A 16,671-nucleotide genomic window follows, 5' to 3' on the forward strand; every position below is an offset into this window, starting at 1 on the left:
ATATCTTCTCTAACACTGCCAGATATGTCCATAATTTTTGTGTATTTTATTTTGTATATGATTATATTATTTATTTTGCATTGTATTGTACATTTCTAATTCAATATATTGGATATTCAGCCACTAGTGGTGACATTTCATACCTATTGTTTACATGATTCGGATAAATTATTATTACTTTCGCAGTTAAGGGGGTGTCTGGTGTAAAGTGATCAAACCGAAATGTATTTTGTTTTAGGATTTTGAAGGCATGGCAAAATGGATCTTTGGTGTAATGTTAAGATCTATTAATACATTCATTTATTAAGCGAGCGTTCCAAGAGTAGACTCCCAACCATTTCCACGTCGAGGAGCACTGAGGCGATCACGATAACTCTTGATAAAATTGGCTGACACAGGAAATTTAGTACGACTTGTAAAGTTTAGACTTGCAGTTACGCGATGAACCGAAAAAGATAGAAAAAAGATCGAGTTTCGGAAAACGGCTTCATGGGAACCGAAAAATCTCATATTTTACTGTAAAATTCGCTCCCTTTTCTTCAAAATAATAGGGAGAAAAAAAACAATTTATTCAGTTTTCTGCGGTTCATCGACAGGCTACACAAATTGTGCATTTTCATAAAAAAAAATCAAGTCAGTTCGTTGATTAGTTGAGTTAACTTGTTCGCCAATTTGCCAAACCTGGTTCCCGCTATAAAAGGGTGTCCCACATAAAATTGCATCGCGGAAAAAACGCTGTAGAAAATGACTTATTGGGTATTTTCTCTTAAAAATTTGGGTAGAAGTAGTTTGGAGTGTATTGTTTATGCTGTATTTTTATCGGTATAATTTTTTCGAAAATTTTTGCCAATAGATTTAAATCTGTATGTGTTATAGCAAACACGCGCGAGGAATGCATGACTTTTAAAAACAAAAGAATTTCAACGTGACCACCGAGATTGCAGGAGACTACTCTAGAGTTTCAATACTAACAATTAACTACACCAGACGCCCCCCTTAAGTCATTCTTAGGCTTTTTCGATACAACTAACGCCAAAAGAAGCGTAGTCAAATTTCTTTTTAATATTATGTACGCGAAATGACAAAAAAATAATTGGTAAATTTGAATTCACAGGTCAACGAATCTAACCTATGCGAGTGAAATGTCTGGGAAAAAAGGCCGATAGTGTGAAACAGCGACCTGTTTACACTTTCGTAGAACATAAATAAAAATAGTAAATACTATCACAATTCCAAAGACAAAGCTCCCAACCTCATCCATCGCACTAATTCAATACGTGGATTCTTCAAATAATGTATTTTTTGCATCGGTAAACAATATTTACTATTCCACTGGTAAATGCTAAAGTTACCTTATTTATTATTTAAGATCGCAGGACTAGCGATCATATATCATATATCATATATTCGTCCTTTTAATTTGCCGACATCATATGTATCCTGCATCTATTTTGCTCCTCCACGGTGTCTCTGGTAGAAAATATTTAGACAAAAAATCAGTATCGCTAAAATACTCACCAATCGAAAGCTTAGATGTTCCTCTTTCATCTGAGCATAACTTTGAAATGTTCTATCACATTTTTTTTTTAAATTTTTATGTTCAACTTTTTAAGTAATTTTTCAAGAAGTAGCTCAAAACAGATAACTCCCTTTTAGGAGGTTAAATCAGTGAGCACACAATGTCAAAGGAACGGATTTGTAACGTTAATGACATCCTTCGAAGACACCATTTAGCGAGTTTCGCTTTGGTAATAAGGAGTCTTGAAATTCGCAAAAACAAAACGTTTCCTTTAATTTATTTTTCTTCGAAATATATTTTTGCTCGGGGTTCCTATGTAACTAAAGTTACGTGCGAAATTCTATCATAGTTATATAGATTCTTAGAACTCAATTTGATTTGTTTTAGTTTTACGTTCCCTTGGAAATTACTAGCTTAAAAAGACTCGCCCTTTAAGGTTGAACAGAGAAAGGGTAAAAATCGAAAACGAAAAAAGCAGTTTTTTTCCACACCGTATGTCAGATCTTCATAAAGATCAATCAGCAGTACTGTAACAACATTCTACATACGCTGATTGATTTTTATGAAGATCTAACATACGGTGTGGAAAAAACTGCTTTTTTCGTTTGCGATTTTTGCGCATTCTCTGTCCAACCTTAAAAACACATAAGAGTTCACATTTTTGCAGAAAATCAAAGTTTCTGCAAAATCATTTCATTTCATTTCTGTTTTGTAGGTGACGAGAAAATGTTTGGAAGCAGATGGGTGTTATCTGTCAATAGGGATTGTTTATTTATTCGAATAGCAATTCTGTTAAAGGTAACTAGCTAATACCCGCCGCACGTTGCTGCGACTTTCAACTAAATATGAATAAAAGACAATTTGTTACGAAGCGACATCTGGCGGGCAGATAATCCCTAACCAATAGCACGCAAACACGCATTATAACAAATGTCTACTACGTATACTTTTTTCCGCAATCGGTTATGCCGTTTGTGCGTCCATAAATCACATACATGCAAACACTGACTTTTATACAACGATAGATATAGACAGATAGATAGATATGGGACAGCTGAACTTTTAAAGTGCTTTTTATCAAGTATTTAGATTTAATTAGTCGACGAAACAAAGGATTATATAATTTTAAACAGGGAAAGGGTCTGAAAAAATCCCAAAAAAGAAAAACTATTAATATTACAGTATAAACAAAAGGATATTGTTTCACGGATTTGAAGATATTCTAAAAAATTATTGTAACAGGTTTATAACCCTATATCGGTCCAAAAACTCATCTGTTTCACAAGTTGAAAAATGCGAAAAATTGCAAAGATTTCTATAGAAAAGTAAAAAATATAGTAATATAATAATATTTTAATGTATTGCATAAGCATAAGCATAAGAGATCGCCCGTAGTTGCTACTCCGTTATTGACCAGAACTAAATTAGGTTGCAAAATGTTCATTGAAACAACATGCTTAGGAATAACATGATGAGCCACATTGTACAATCTATTCTGATCCCTGCATGCTGATCAATACCGGCGCCGGCTACGTCCGAATGCAGATCTTCTGGGAAAGGAAGGAATGTTAGTCCGATACATGCTGCTACTAGAGACCGAGGAATCCTCTGCATCTCCACATGTATCACGGGAAGGGGAGAATTGTTAGTAAATGTGCCAAAAGCGTTATCATGTAATAATTGCTTTGAGCAGCCGGCTGCCGAGAGTTCGGGAAATTTATCATTTGATGTATTAAAACGATTAGCAAAATAAGCAACTTGAACTCCGGATAGCCGGCTATAAGGAGCACTGCTTATATTTTTTAATAATATTCAATCACGCGACGTATTTGTTCGTGGTTTCTATCGTGTCGGTGCCGATCTTACCCGGCGATCGTTTGAATAAAATTCGGAATCTTACACAGAAGGTTCATCAGACTCTTACATATGTGTCGCGGAGTTGGTTGTTTGGAAGGGAATAGAGTCTAGGATTCGATCCAAGCAAGCGATGCGACCTGCAAAGCATAGTCTGCTAGGTTGTAGTCCAGTTAGTTTTCGAGAACACGATCGCTAGAAAAAGAAGATCTTGTTTAGTTTTCGGTTCCTTTCAAACTCTGGGCAGCCGACTGCCGAGAGTATCCCATGTTTTCTAAACAAAAGCAATTTCAACTCCACACAGCCGAGTATTGAGTATTGCCTAGAAAAGCTAATCTTATCTGCGTAATGGAAAGGATCACTATTTATTGCGACATTATCCAGACCAACCTCGCTATTCCTTCTCTACGATATATTTTTGTGTTGCAAACCACCGAGTGGTAACACGCTATACAGACAATGAGCTATGATAGCTCGAGATGTTATAAATCAACAAAAGTACTTCCGATCCTCCATATCGGATTGTTTGTGAAATACACGTATATGAACGATTATATTGAACATTGAAGGGAAATACAGAGGATCGCCAACCTGATACACGGGCTTTTTGCCAAGAATTAGGGTTACCAACCGTTTTTATTTTAAAGGACATGTCCTTATTTTCGAGGTTTTTGGAAAGCGTCCTTATTTTACTTCAAATGTCCTTAATTTTAGTCTCTAACCTTGGCATATGCAGGGTGGTTCAACATGAAGTTTTTGAACAGGGTATTTTTTAGTAGTTAACGGGTACTAACTGCAAACTGTCATGCTATTGTAGTTTAGTATTGTTTGCCATTTCATAATGGAACGACTTACACTGGCTCACCATCTTCAAATTATTTAACTATATTTCAAAAATCAGCGATCTGTGGGAAATGTGTTTAGTGAACTCCAACCATAATATGGTTGACATCATCGGCCAATTGACTCAACTATTCGCCATACAACCAAAAAGTAAGCGCTGTAGTTCTTGTAATTGGATGATTAGCGTACAAATCGACCACATCCAGCACGTAGCGAAGAAAACATAGCGGCGGTGACATCCCCAAGCATTGGAAACCAACATTACTCGAGTAATTAGCCAGATACCACTTGAAATACTCGAATCCGTCACCAAAAATCGAATCGAATAGACTACCTGAAGTGCCAACATGGTCAACATTTAAAAGAAATTGTTTTCAAACAATAAATGGCAAAAAATGTTCTTTCGATTGACAAATAAACAATTCGCGATTTACTCCATTTTTCAATTTTTTTACCACATTGAAAGAAAAACGTCGAATCACCCTATATTAAATTATTCAGATCAACTTTTTTCCAAGAGAATCAATTTCAATTCCTTCCAGTGATTTTTTGTTAATGTTTTTGTTAATGCATACTCTCTGCGACTCATGGCAACCAAAATTTGTTTTACTCAGAAGTAACCAAAATTTGTTGGATACACAGAAAAAAATATTTTGTAATTTTAAGTTTATTTTCATGCACATATTTGGAGCATGAATATAAATGTAAAATTAAGTTCCACTAAAAATCCACACGACTTGTCGTGCTTTCTTCAACGAATTTTATTATAATTCTACACGTGGATTGAAAATTACAGTTTTTTCAAACGGAAAACCAATGCACTTCAATGTATTTTTTACATGTTTATTGCTGTAAAATGAACGACATGTAATATTACACGAAATTTGAATAAGTACATATATAAGTGGAATGCATACACAAATTTGTCAAAATTTTAGCTGCACTTTAACTATGAGAAATACCTTCATATTTCCACTGTCGGTGGAAGATTATTAACACTACCCAGAGCTGTTCCGGTGTTTGAAATAGTGCCAAATTTAAATATCAGTGCACATATATTTTTTAATAATTATATCTTTAAGCGAAATTTTCCTGGTTTGAAATAATGTTAATATTACAGCATTGATTTTTTTCTCATAATTATAATCACATAATAACGATACTCCCCACGCAATCGAGCATTGTTATTCTTCGTGTCCGATAGGTTGACATTTTGAGTGTTCGATAGGTAGATTTGCTTCAGTCTTTGCGCAACTGTTCTTTATAAACTGTGGGTCAAAGTGGTATTTTCGTTTGGTATTGGCACTACATCATTCTAATTTGTCTCGATTGAGATTCATCATCCCAGTTCAACCTCTGGAAAATTAGTCAGAATTCCGACTGTTTTTTTTTTTCAGAATTCTGGCTCAAGTGACAACTGGCATAACATTTTGCAGGGATGTCCTTATTTTGCTCTCAGTCCATTTGGTAACCCTACAAGAATGGAACTTGAAATTAGATTCATCAAAACAGACGCGGCGAATTTTCAGTACGTATTGACCCGCGATTATCGATACCAGTCGAATCAAAGTCCCATTGGAGCCAACTTCCGAGCAACTATTCATTTTTACGATATTGTCTTCTCGGCTAGATCCGTTCGCACCCTCTCATTCTGCCACTATCGGTAGAAGGCCGACAGCTCACAGGCGTCGCCGGTCTAAGGACCAATTGTCATCAATAAACCTAGACTCGCGTGGGGGCATGAGATAGAACTGAAAGCTAACCAATGAACATGACAGTAAAACACTTATTCTTCGTGCTGACATAACTGATAGCAACCGGTCCACAATCCCTCTCGCGAATTGTTAATTCTCAAACCTTATACATGATTGTAGTCATCACTCCACACAAATAAGGCCATGTGTTTTCCCTAAGCACATTGAATTCTCTGTGGATCAGTTCTCCCGTTGGTAAAACAAACCCCAAACAAACATAGAAATTAGTTTGCTCAGTCCAAAGAAAAGTTGGCCGACCGGCGGATACGTGTTCTCTTGCAGTGCCATCACACCAACGAACACCCAAAATTTACATACGATAAAATATCTGCAATCCCGAATATAAAAGAATCATAACCTCCACTCATTTGCAATAAAAAAGAAAGCAAAAAAAAAACAGTTGAATGTCCAGGGCGGCTCATTTTCAAAGATAACACCGCCGATGAAACACCCAATAAAGAATAGGTGACAAGGACGAAATTAGCTGAGTACCGACCGGCTGGTTTGCCACCTATTTTTCGGGCGAAGACTTTTGGGGCATCACCTGGTAGTCGCTGGTGAAACGCCAATTATTTGAATATGCCAATTTTTCTTATTGCCGTATTCTTTCATTTTTCGGATTGAATTTTTTCTCTGTAAAACCATTTTTCGCTAATTTTAGAATGTACGCTGTGTTTCTAGATATTTTCTGTGCACTTTTATTGTCCTTGCATCGGGAATCGACGGCCCGTAATGCGAGGAAAAGATTTTCACAAACTGTCACTACTCGCGTCAGTCGAAAATATGTCGAAAAATGCTTTTATAAGCCACTTCACTTTGTATAATTGTTAAAATTGCACCGTTTTCACACTTGATAATATTTTGGTGCATTGATCGCAAATCACAAGAGAAAGTATACGAAATTTCAACCAATTTTGGGAGGTTAATTCCCAAAGACAGTTTTATTTCACTTACCATTGATGTAGGAAGCAGATATTATGCGAATGATCTTATAACATACTAGCTACTACCCATCGCGCGTTGCTGCGACTTTCAACGAAATAGGACGAAAACACAATATGTTCCGAAGCGCCATCTGGCGGCCAGATAATTCCCAACCAATAGCACACGAACACGCTGTATAACAAATTGCCTACTATGTATAAATTTTTACGGCAATCGGTTCAGCCGTTTGGGAGTCCATAAATCATATACATACAAACATAGATATAGATAGATAGATGTACTAACACACACAATTAAAAAAAATAGTTTCTTACATCGACGGACAAACGAGTAACGAAATGTCCATATGGTCAAGGCTCCGAAAATGGCAACCACATGCGAAATTTTTTTAAATCAAATTTTGCATCAAACTGTTTGTTTTCTTTATGTATATAACCTCTAATATTAAAAAATATGAATGGTGACCCCAGAAATAATTCCGTGTCTGTCATTTATAAAAGTTTGTTGATGCTACTTGCATGACCTGAAAATGACTAAAAGACCGTAAGCAGATAAAAAGGTAAACAAAATCCATATTTTCAACTTTTTGCCTGGAACCACATTTTTCCATCGTAGTCTAATTTAAATTTGATGATATTCCTTGAAAAATTGAGATGAATAGGGATTATTGCTTATTTTCAGTTGTAAGGTAATGGAAACCAAATAACTTGTAACGTGACAGATCAAAAATTCGAAAAAGTTTTGTGGACCACACCAACAGCATGCATATAATGTCTAACCTGCATTTTTACTTACTACTTTGAGTCTACTTTTTGAAACTGTATTGTGAAAACCTTAAAGTTTTATTCATTTTGAAGAAAACACAGTAACGTGACAGATGTTTTCTGCTGTAAAGCAATTCCATCAAGTTTGATACAATTGCATCAAGAATGGTGACCATCTTTGATTCTTATGAAACCTTTTACTTTATATTTTGCAATATTAAACAAACAATTTTTATTCAAGAGTAATATTTAAAAAGGGCGTATAAGATCTTGAATGCTCTACTTTCCATATATATTGTTCGAAAATCGCCATTTGTGCAACAAAACTACGTGATAGCGAATTCTAGGGAACTAATTCTTCTGTGTGAATATTTTTTGGTAAAATTTTTCAAAAAGAACAAGAAAATGTTAGAAATTAAAACAAAAATGTTAAAAATACTAATACATTGTAAAAATAAAACAAATAAAAATACATTTACAGAAAAGCAATGATTTTTGTTGTTGTTAACGAATGCTTAAAAACTGAAGAAACTGTAATTGCAGTACTAGGAAGTTATTAGTAAGAAAGCAATTTTAATTTCAAGTATTCTAAATTTCTTAATATTTGCCAGTCATAAATATAATTTTCTTATGCAATATTAATACTAAATATCATTTCGCAGCAAAATGCTCTTAATAAAAATTTTCCGAAATATTCTGATTTTTTTTCAACAAAAATATCTAGTAGTGAAAATACGACCTTTTAATAAATTACTCACAAATACCAAACGCAAAAAACATAACACGTTTAAAATTTAATTGCAAATAAAAAAAGTTTAAATTATAATTACATCGAAGAGAAAAAATAAAAAAAATTAATATATTTCAAAAATTCTTTTAATTTTTGTTTAATTTTTTTTCTTTAAATAATTTAGTTATAGAATGTATTTCAAATGCTCATGAAAAATTGTCCTTCAAAATGCAGATGTTTTTAAGTTATTTTAGATTTTCTTGCGACATAACATGTTACTTCGTGAAATTACGGCCTTTTCAAAAGTTATTTACGTTTGTTTATCAAAACCAATATGTTTTTTCAAAATGGGCATGCAATTTCCCATTAATACTCAGTTCCTAGATCAAGGATGATTTATGTGCGACTGTCTTGATATCCTTGCTTCAATAAAAATGCAGAGCTGTAACGTGACAGATTCTGGATGTAACGTGACAGATCATTGAAAATACTCCCTAAAATCGAAAACAAAGTTTTTCTTCAGGAAAACTATATTTCAAACTCTTGCTTGTTTTCAAAGCTTCAACTTAAAACTGTGTTTATGCAAATTTGGGGGCCAACGGAACAGACTTTTTCAATTTAGTCTGGCAACCTCCAAACTAACCGCGAAAATTGTGTAACGTGACAGACGTATCGAAATGACAATAAAGCGAAAACCGTTCATGATAGAAAATAACATTCTGTAGAAAAAATGTGCGGTTTAGTGACCTTAATAATGTGCAGTTGTGATAGAATCGGGTTTAATCGTTTTTGCTGACTTATTTTATGAAACATGCGTAAAATTGTAACGTGACAGACAGAAGCCTTGACCATATGTATATAAACTTAGATATTTATTTTTCCAAAACAATATAGTTCTATACCCAATTCAAAACTCGTTTAAAAAAGAAATAAGTTTCCGGATAGTGAGTACATCAGTGATATTGATTTGTTTGTGGTAATATTGATCTACCAGAAACAAAAAAATATCCCGAGTAAAAATATTATTCAAATTCAAATTTAATTTTAAATAACTCGAAATCGGCTAAATGCCGGTCATTGGTGTCTTCGGAGGTATTTATTAACGTAACAGCCCTCTCCTTCTAATACTGTATGTCTAAAGATTAGTCCCCCTAAAAGTGAAATATCTTCTGAGACTTGTTCATTGAACCGCAATCTTCAAAAATAATCATCAAAATATTAAAAAAAATATTGTTCTAGACCCCCCGGTAGAATAATTCAAATTTAGTCTCAGAGTAAAGAGGAGTATCTAAGCATTGGATTAGTGAGTGCTTCAGCGATACTGATTTTTTTTGTCTAAATGTTGTTCTACCAGAGACACCGTGCCTCAAGTTTGACAACCGCATCAGTATACATACAAGCTCCCACCATTTTGCCTTTCTCATATAGAAAGGTTATGCAATCGCTCTAAAAATCGTAAACCTAAACCCGGCCAAATTTTTTTTGGCTTGTATAGGCTTAAGTAGGAGTATTCAGGTAGGGGTTGCTACTTTAACATTATAACTAGTTTAAAATTTCTTAATCCTAAAATAACTAAAACAACTAGTTTAAAATGATCTTCCTCCTTGACTCGCCACAGGTTTCAAGCGATGTGTCAGTGTTGACACATAGTATCTCAAAATCGTGGCTGTCAATCCATTGTATGTACTATGTGCAAATCGTACTCAATATGTAATATACATTTCTACCATTGTATTGAACATAATGAGCCATGGAATCGTAGTTTGAACAAATGAGAAAGACACAATTGCACCACTAGGTGGATTAAAACAGGTTTTTTTTAAATTTTATTTTGACAATCGTTATAACTCCGTAATGCATCTTATAACTTGCGTAAGAATAATTGTTTTGAATAGGTTTTATTAAAGAAATCGAACAACTTTAAGGTTTGCAATTATTTACAATAAACGTGTCTTATGACTTGATTGCTTGTTTTATGCTAGTTTTAATCTAGGTTTAAACTAGTGCACAGAACCTTTTTACTACCACAATTAAAACATAAAGTCAAGTTTTATTGCTTAGGTCATAAAAAAAGCTTTATAGAGTAATTACGGAGCAAATCTGATGGCAGCTATTTAAAACCATAATAAAATCATCGGCTCCGATAGTGCCTTCTTAAAATCATGATAAAACAATTGTAAATCCTTCGAGCATTTCAATTGTTACTTGGTAAGTTATATCGGCCTCTATGAATATTGCTGCATCTATGTGCTATGAAGACATCACTGGTTGTTTATATAAATTATAGACCAAGAAACCAGATATTTTATGGATGACATTAGAAAAAAAAAACTTTTTTAAACTCCGAGTAGGTGCCCTTCTCGAGTAGGTGCCGCATTTATAACTCAACAAAAGATCACTGATTACGAATGTTGATGTTTGGACTTGTACTTCAGGCAGTTCTTGGATGACCAAAAACCTCACCATGACCTAAGTCTGATTTCAATAGTAATTCTTCAAAAGGGCTAATGAGACTTTTGTAAACAAACTTATCGTGCTCATTATTCCGCTACCGAGCTGAATTTTATGAAAAATACACATGAATCAACATCTTTACCCTTGGTAGAATCAATTTCAAATGTTTTCTGTGTTGAAATGATAACAAACTAAGAGAAATCAGCAAAACAAAAGTTTGTTTACAAATCTTATTAGCCCTATTCAAATGTTGATATGGATTTAACCCTTAACGGCGCAAACCAATTTTTTTCAAATTTTCTGAAAATTGTCTTACGGTTTTAATAGGTTGCCACGATAATTTTGAGATGGTTTTTGCAATGTTGTTTTAAAACAACATGGCGCATTTAAGGGTTAAATACTTCATTCATCCTAATTTTTGGAGTCTGCATGAATAAGCATCCATAAACTTTCAAAGAATTGTTGATTGCGTTTGCAAATCTTAAGACTTGTATTTCAGAGAGTTATGGGATGACCATGAACATTCACACCTACGCAGTGTCTATCTTATATTCATATTATGAGCATCGCTAAACTACAAGATAAATCTCAAACGATAAAGAATACTCTAAAATCTAATATTTCCATTTTCGAAAATCATAGAAAAATAATTTAGTGCTCCAAACGTGCAAGTACTTCTATAACAAATGAATCAACACACTAGAACATTTACTAAGAAAGTAACGCTCAAAGGAGATAATTGTCCCTGGATGACATTTGATTTGTGGACCTTAATGAAAATGAAAAATAATTACTTGAAGAAAGTTAAAAACAGTCCCAATGATGTTAGACTCAAAGAAATGCTTCTCCACGTGTCGAAAAAGTAGAAAGATTTAAAAAAGTTAGTAAAAGATTGTACTACGAACACATATTGAAAAATAGCAGTCATGCTATTGTTTGGAAAATATCAACTCACTATTCGGGCGATCAAAAAAGAATCAACAAATAACATTAAATGTGGACGGGATTAGTACAACCAGTAACGCTGAGGCTAGTGACGTTCTCAATACGTATTTTTCTACGATTGGACAAAAACTAGCTGACAATATTCCTCCGGTACAGAACTGTCACCCCTGCAGAAATATTCAACGTGTTGCGAATTCAATATTCCTGCATCCTGCAATGTTGAATGAGGTCTTGTTGCCCGTAAAGGAACTGGATCCAAACAAAAGTCCAGGGCCTGATAATATTCCAGTTGCTGTACTCAAAAATAACCTGATTCCATTCTCACAAATTTTATGTAATGCATTCAACTTGAATAGAAACAGGAGAATACCCTGAATGTCTGAAAGTGGCAAAAGTCACACCAATATTCAAGTCAGGAGACCCATCGTTGCCTTCAAATTATCGTCCTATATCAACGCTATCTGTTTTAAACAAAATCCTGCAGCAAATGTTAGTGAACCGTTTGAATCTAAGAATGTTGTAGGTGCAGTCTTCTTAGATTTGAAAAAAGCATTCGATACTCTTGATCACGATGTGTTACTCAATAAATTAGAATGCTATGGTGTTAGGGGTATTGCACTTGAAATCATGCGAAGTTATTTTTTAAATAGAAAACAATTCGTCGTTATCGAAAGTGAACATGTGTAGCTCATTGTGGCCCATTGCTACAGGAGTGCCACAAGGTAGCAACATAGGACCTTTGTTTTTTCTGATATATATAAACGATATAGGAAATCTCTCACTCTATGGGACCCCTCGGTTATTTGCGGACGATACTGCCCTATTTTGTCCTTCTCGCTGTGTAAATGACATCATTAATAGAATCGAGCATGATCTTCATATATTGAATGACTACTTTAACACAAACCTTCTCTCCTTGAACTTGGTAAAAACAAAATATATGATCTTTTATGCTCCTAGGAAGAAAATCCCTACGCACCGTAATCCGATGCTAGGAGGAAGAGTTGAACTGAAATCAATCAACAACAACAACATATTTAAAACCAGATTGAAGCGCTATATGACATCAAAAATCGCTGAGTTTATATGAGAAAAAAGATCAATCACCAAACAACTGTAATTTAGCAACACCAGGGGGCTCTCTACTGCGAGCTTTTTGGTATGGGGGAGTGTGGTGGGAATACAAGGAAAAAAAACTAAATTATTATTGTTTTAGTGACCTGTGAGCAAACATTTTTAATACAATCATTGTAAGATTTGTTTGTCAATCATTAATCCAACAAGGACCGAACACTATAAATTTCAACAGCCTTCGTTTCCTATTAAAAAGCTGCATTACGATTCATCTTTCCACCCACCTAGCGAATCACCATCGAGCGTTGATGATACTAATATATTTGGCTAAGACGACCGTACCTACTATGTAACTACATAGTGTACACACGTTCGCCAACTACAATAGCCCACTTGAAATTAAACCATACACCGTATTGTCTCCGGTGAAGTGTAATCCTTTTCTAATACTGATTAAACCGGGTAATCTCTATTTTGCTGCCATTGAGGTGTGCGCTTTCTCTCTTTTGGGAACGCGCATAGATGTCCCTTTTGCCTGTCTGCTTGCGTTTGAAATTCAATGTTGCACACAGCTGAGGTGAGCTTATGTGATTATCAACATTCCAACCGATGCCGCACCCAGTTTGTCCTATAATAATCCAACCAAAGCAAATTCCTTTCCCTGCGATGGTAAATGCGCCACCATCAGGTAACAGACGGCAGCAGCGGAGTTGGCGGACATGTTTTCTTTTCTAATTACCAATTGTCATCTTCATTATCTGTCGTCCAGTAGCCGTTTCTTGTGTAGATATATCGCTTCCAACCAGGTTGGTCCGAGTGGGGGAGATTATTCGAAAATTTCATAAGTAAGAAAAACAAAAACTCGTGACGTCCTAGATGTCCATGCATGGGTTTTGCAACGAGATCGCCCGTCCGCCTGTCCGTCCGTCGGTGCCCGGTGTTGGATTTCACGATTAGCATTTAAAATAGTAACGATAATCTTGTGTTTCCTTTCATCGGACGCCTTTTGTCGGCATTTTTGACACAAATAGCGTATCTCTGAAAAAGACCAGTAGTTTTCGACCAGACGAACCGTGCCCCGGTGTCTCCGTTGCATTGCGCAGATTTTCGTGAGCCGGATTATCCGCTTGGCAAAAATAGGATGACAAATTTGCGGCTTGGTTTGACCTATCGTTTCTTCGGGATACAAAAGCAATATGGGACGACCTCGACGAGGAATGTTACAAAACTCAGGAGGTCAGCTTTCTTTGATGAAGATCGAAGAAAACTTTGAAAAGATTCACTAATTGAATTTAGTCATTATCTTTGCCCTGAGGGCTATTGCTACCGGTGGAACGATGTCAACCGAGAAATTGCTGTCTTCGCTGAAGAATTGGTTTTCCCCTGGCATACAATCAATGGTTGTGATTCAAATATGTCAGCCCAACTGCTACCCCCTTTGCTGCTTTGTGCTGAAGGAAAGAGACAGATTAAGCATGCGTGAAAGTAGGTTTAAAATTTTGCACAATATTAGGCACATATGGTTGGGAGTTTTGGATTTGGAAATCTTGATCTGAGAAGAATGACAAAAGAAAATTTGCCCTCGAGCAAGAAACAGAAACAGATGTGGCAAAACAGATACCTCGTAAGCTATTGATTTTCTCTATTTGGGTGGTTCAGATCTTAATTGAAGGACGACATATCTACGATCTCTGGGTATAATGGTCTCACAAGGCTGGCCGCACCGCGTTGATGGCGAAAATGCAATCCAATGAGCCGTATAATCAAACGCTTTAAGGTGCTCTCGAAGTCGCTAATTGTCGGCATTCGAATCCTGTGATCTCCGCCGGCCAGCCGACGCCTAAGCGATATGGAAGGCTTGCCTGTGGTTTCGGATTAGCAAATTCTTTACGTACAGCGAGCCGGTTGGTCGTTGCAGCAAATCTAATTAAGGCACACCACTGGAAAATCGGACCCAGAACAGATCGAGTGGAAGGGAGGGCCACGTTTCTGTAGGAGCACTTGTGAATAATTATTAAAATGTGATAAATTTGTTCGCAGCATTGTCGTTGCATGTCAGAGAAGGGATCCATGTGCAGCGCCAGGAGGAATCGCCAAAAATGAAACACGAGCTGCACAACGCAAACCGTACGAACTCGATGAACTGCGCCATGTCACGATACACAACAACGGTGAGTCTCGCTGGTGACTAACGATGTGAATGAAGTAGCTACGAGGGGCGAGTGGATTTGTAGCATGAAGTAAGATGGATTTAAACTTTCCAAAAATGGGCGGTAATAGCGTGGTTGGTAAGTCGGTTGTCTCATAAAAAGATTAAAAAGGATGGAAGACATGTTCAGGGCCGGCGGAACACTTTTTTCCCGAGTGGGTAGTAAGATTCGGAGTGATTTCCCACCCTTACTGACGAAAGTTCCGCTATGGAGTGTGTTAGTGAAAATTAAAATGCCTTGATAATATCTGGTGGCTATTAACAGGACTGTATGTCTGACGGCTCAGCAAAAATGTGTTTGTTGAATACAGATACTACAAATGTACCACAGCTAAGTACCAATTACTCCATTCTTTTAAATTTAGTTGTATTAATTTTCCGTTCCCTGCTATAAAACCTTCCTTTTGCGAGTACTGAAGCTCGCATGATAGTTTTGACTAATGTGGAATTCGTTTTGAATATTTCTCCGATGGCAAAAATAATGCCGAGAAGTCCCATTTTCGATGCTAATTACATCTAATACAACCTGCCTCTGGATGGTCTACTCGACCGTGTACGAAAAAGTATTTTGTCTACGTACCCGCCCGGTAAGTAGAGATTGATGGTGTAGTCTCCGAGAAGGGCCTTAATTGCGAAATAAGGAGTGCTCCTTCCAGATCCCTGTGCTTCAGTCAGTGAAAATTCTGGTATGCAAGCAATTGCGTTCAGCAAAAATCGAGGAGTAAAAGAAAACTTATTTTCCATCAGTTTAATTTCAAGCCTTTCGCCGGATTTGCTCTTCTAAAGTTTGTTCTTTTGAACGGGGCTCGTCTATTTGTTCGCCTTTTTATAATGCGGGACATGGACTGCCGTCGTTGCAAACAACGAGCCCATTGCAGAAATAAAGCACGCTGTGGAAAATGTCCCTTGTTAAAACCGAATCATAGACAAAGATTTATTGATATTGTTTCCATATACATCGCACCTTAGTTGGTTTTAGAAGACTTCAACTCCCACGCTATGCCATGGGGTTGTCTTCATCCTGATAACCCATCTATCTTACTGCGTGATATTCGTGACAATTTCAATATGACCATCTTTATACAGGAAATGAAACGAATGCCTACCAGCGTGGCGAAGCACGTTAAATTTATCGTTGTACTCTACCTCATTAGTGTGCTCAGTGATCGAAAGAGCAACGCGTCCACTATATCCGAAACAATCGAATCAAAATAAGAAATTCCTCTGGTGTAAGTGTCCAACGTTTTGACTGGCTGGTTTCTTTACACTGCGATTAAAGGTCAGATGAAACGAATATTCGGCGCTAAGAACCGTTGACGGTTTCCCACTCCGTTATTGTCAGAGATGCTCAGAATTGCATGCAAAAAGGTGCTATGAGGACTTTTTGAACGTCGGATCGCCCAATTTTTTTTCGAATACTCGCGACGTTAGAAACGCAAATTAAAAAACTTGGTGAAAACTGAAAAACGTGGTTATTGGCACCGGTTAGTCAACGGATTAACGAGAGAAACAATATTTCGTATGGCAGCTGGGCCCTACGCTGTGTACTCGATTCGGCCTTTGATTGGAATACATGAAAC

This window comes from Topomyia yanbarensis, chromosome 3 (assembly GCF_030247195.1).
Source record: "Topomyia yanbarensis strain Yona2022 chromosome 3, ASM3024719v1, whole genome shotgun sequence".
Classification (NCBI taxonomy): Eukaryota; Metazoa; Arthropoda; class Insecta; order Diptera; family Culicidae; genus Topomyia; species Topomyia yanbarensis.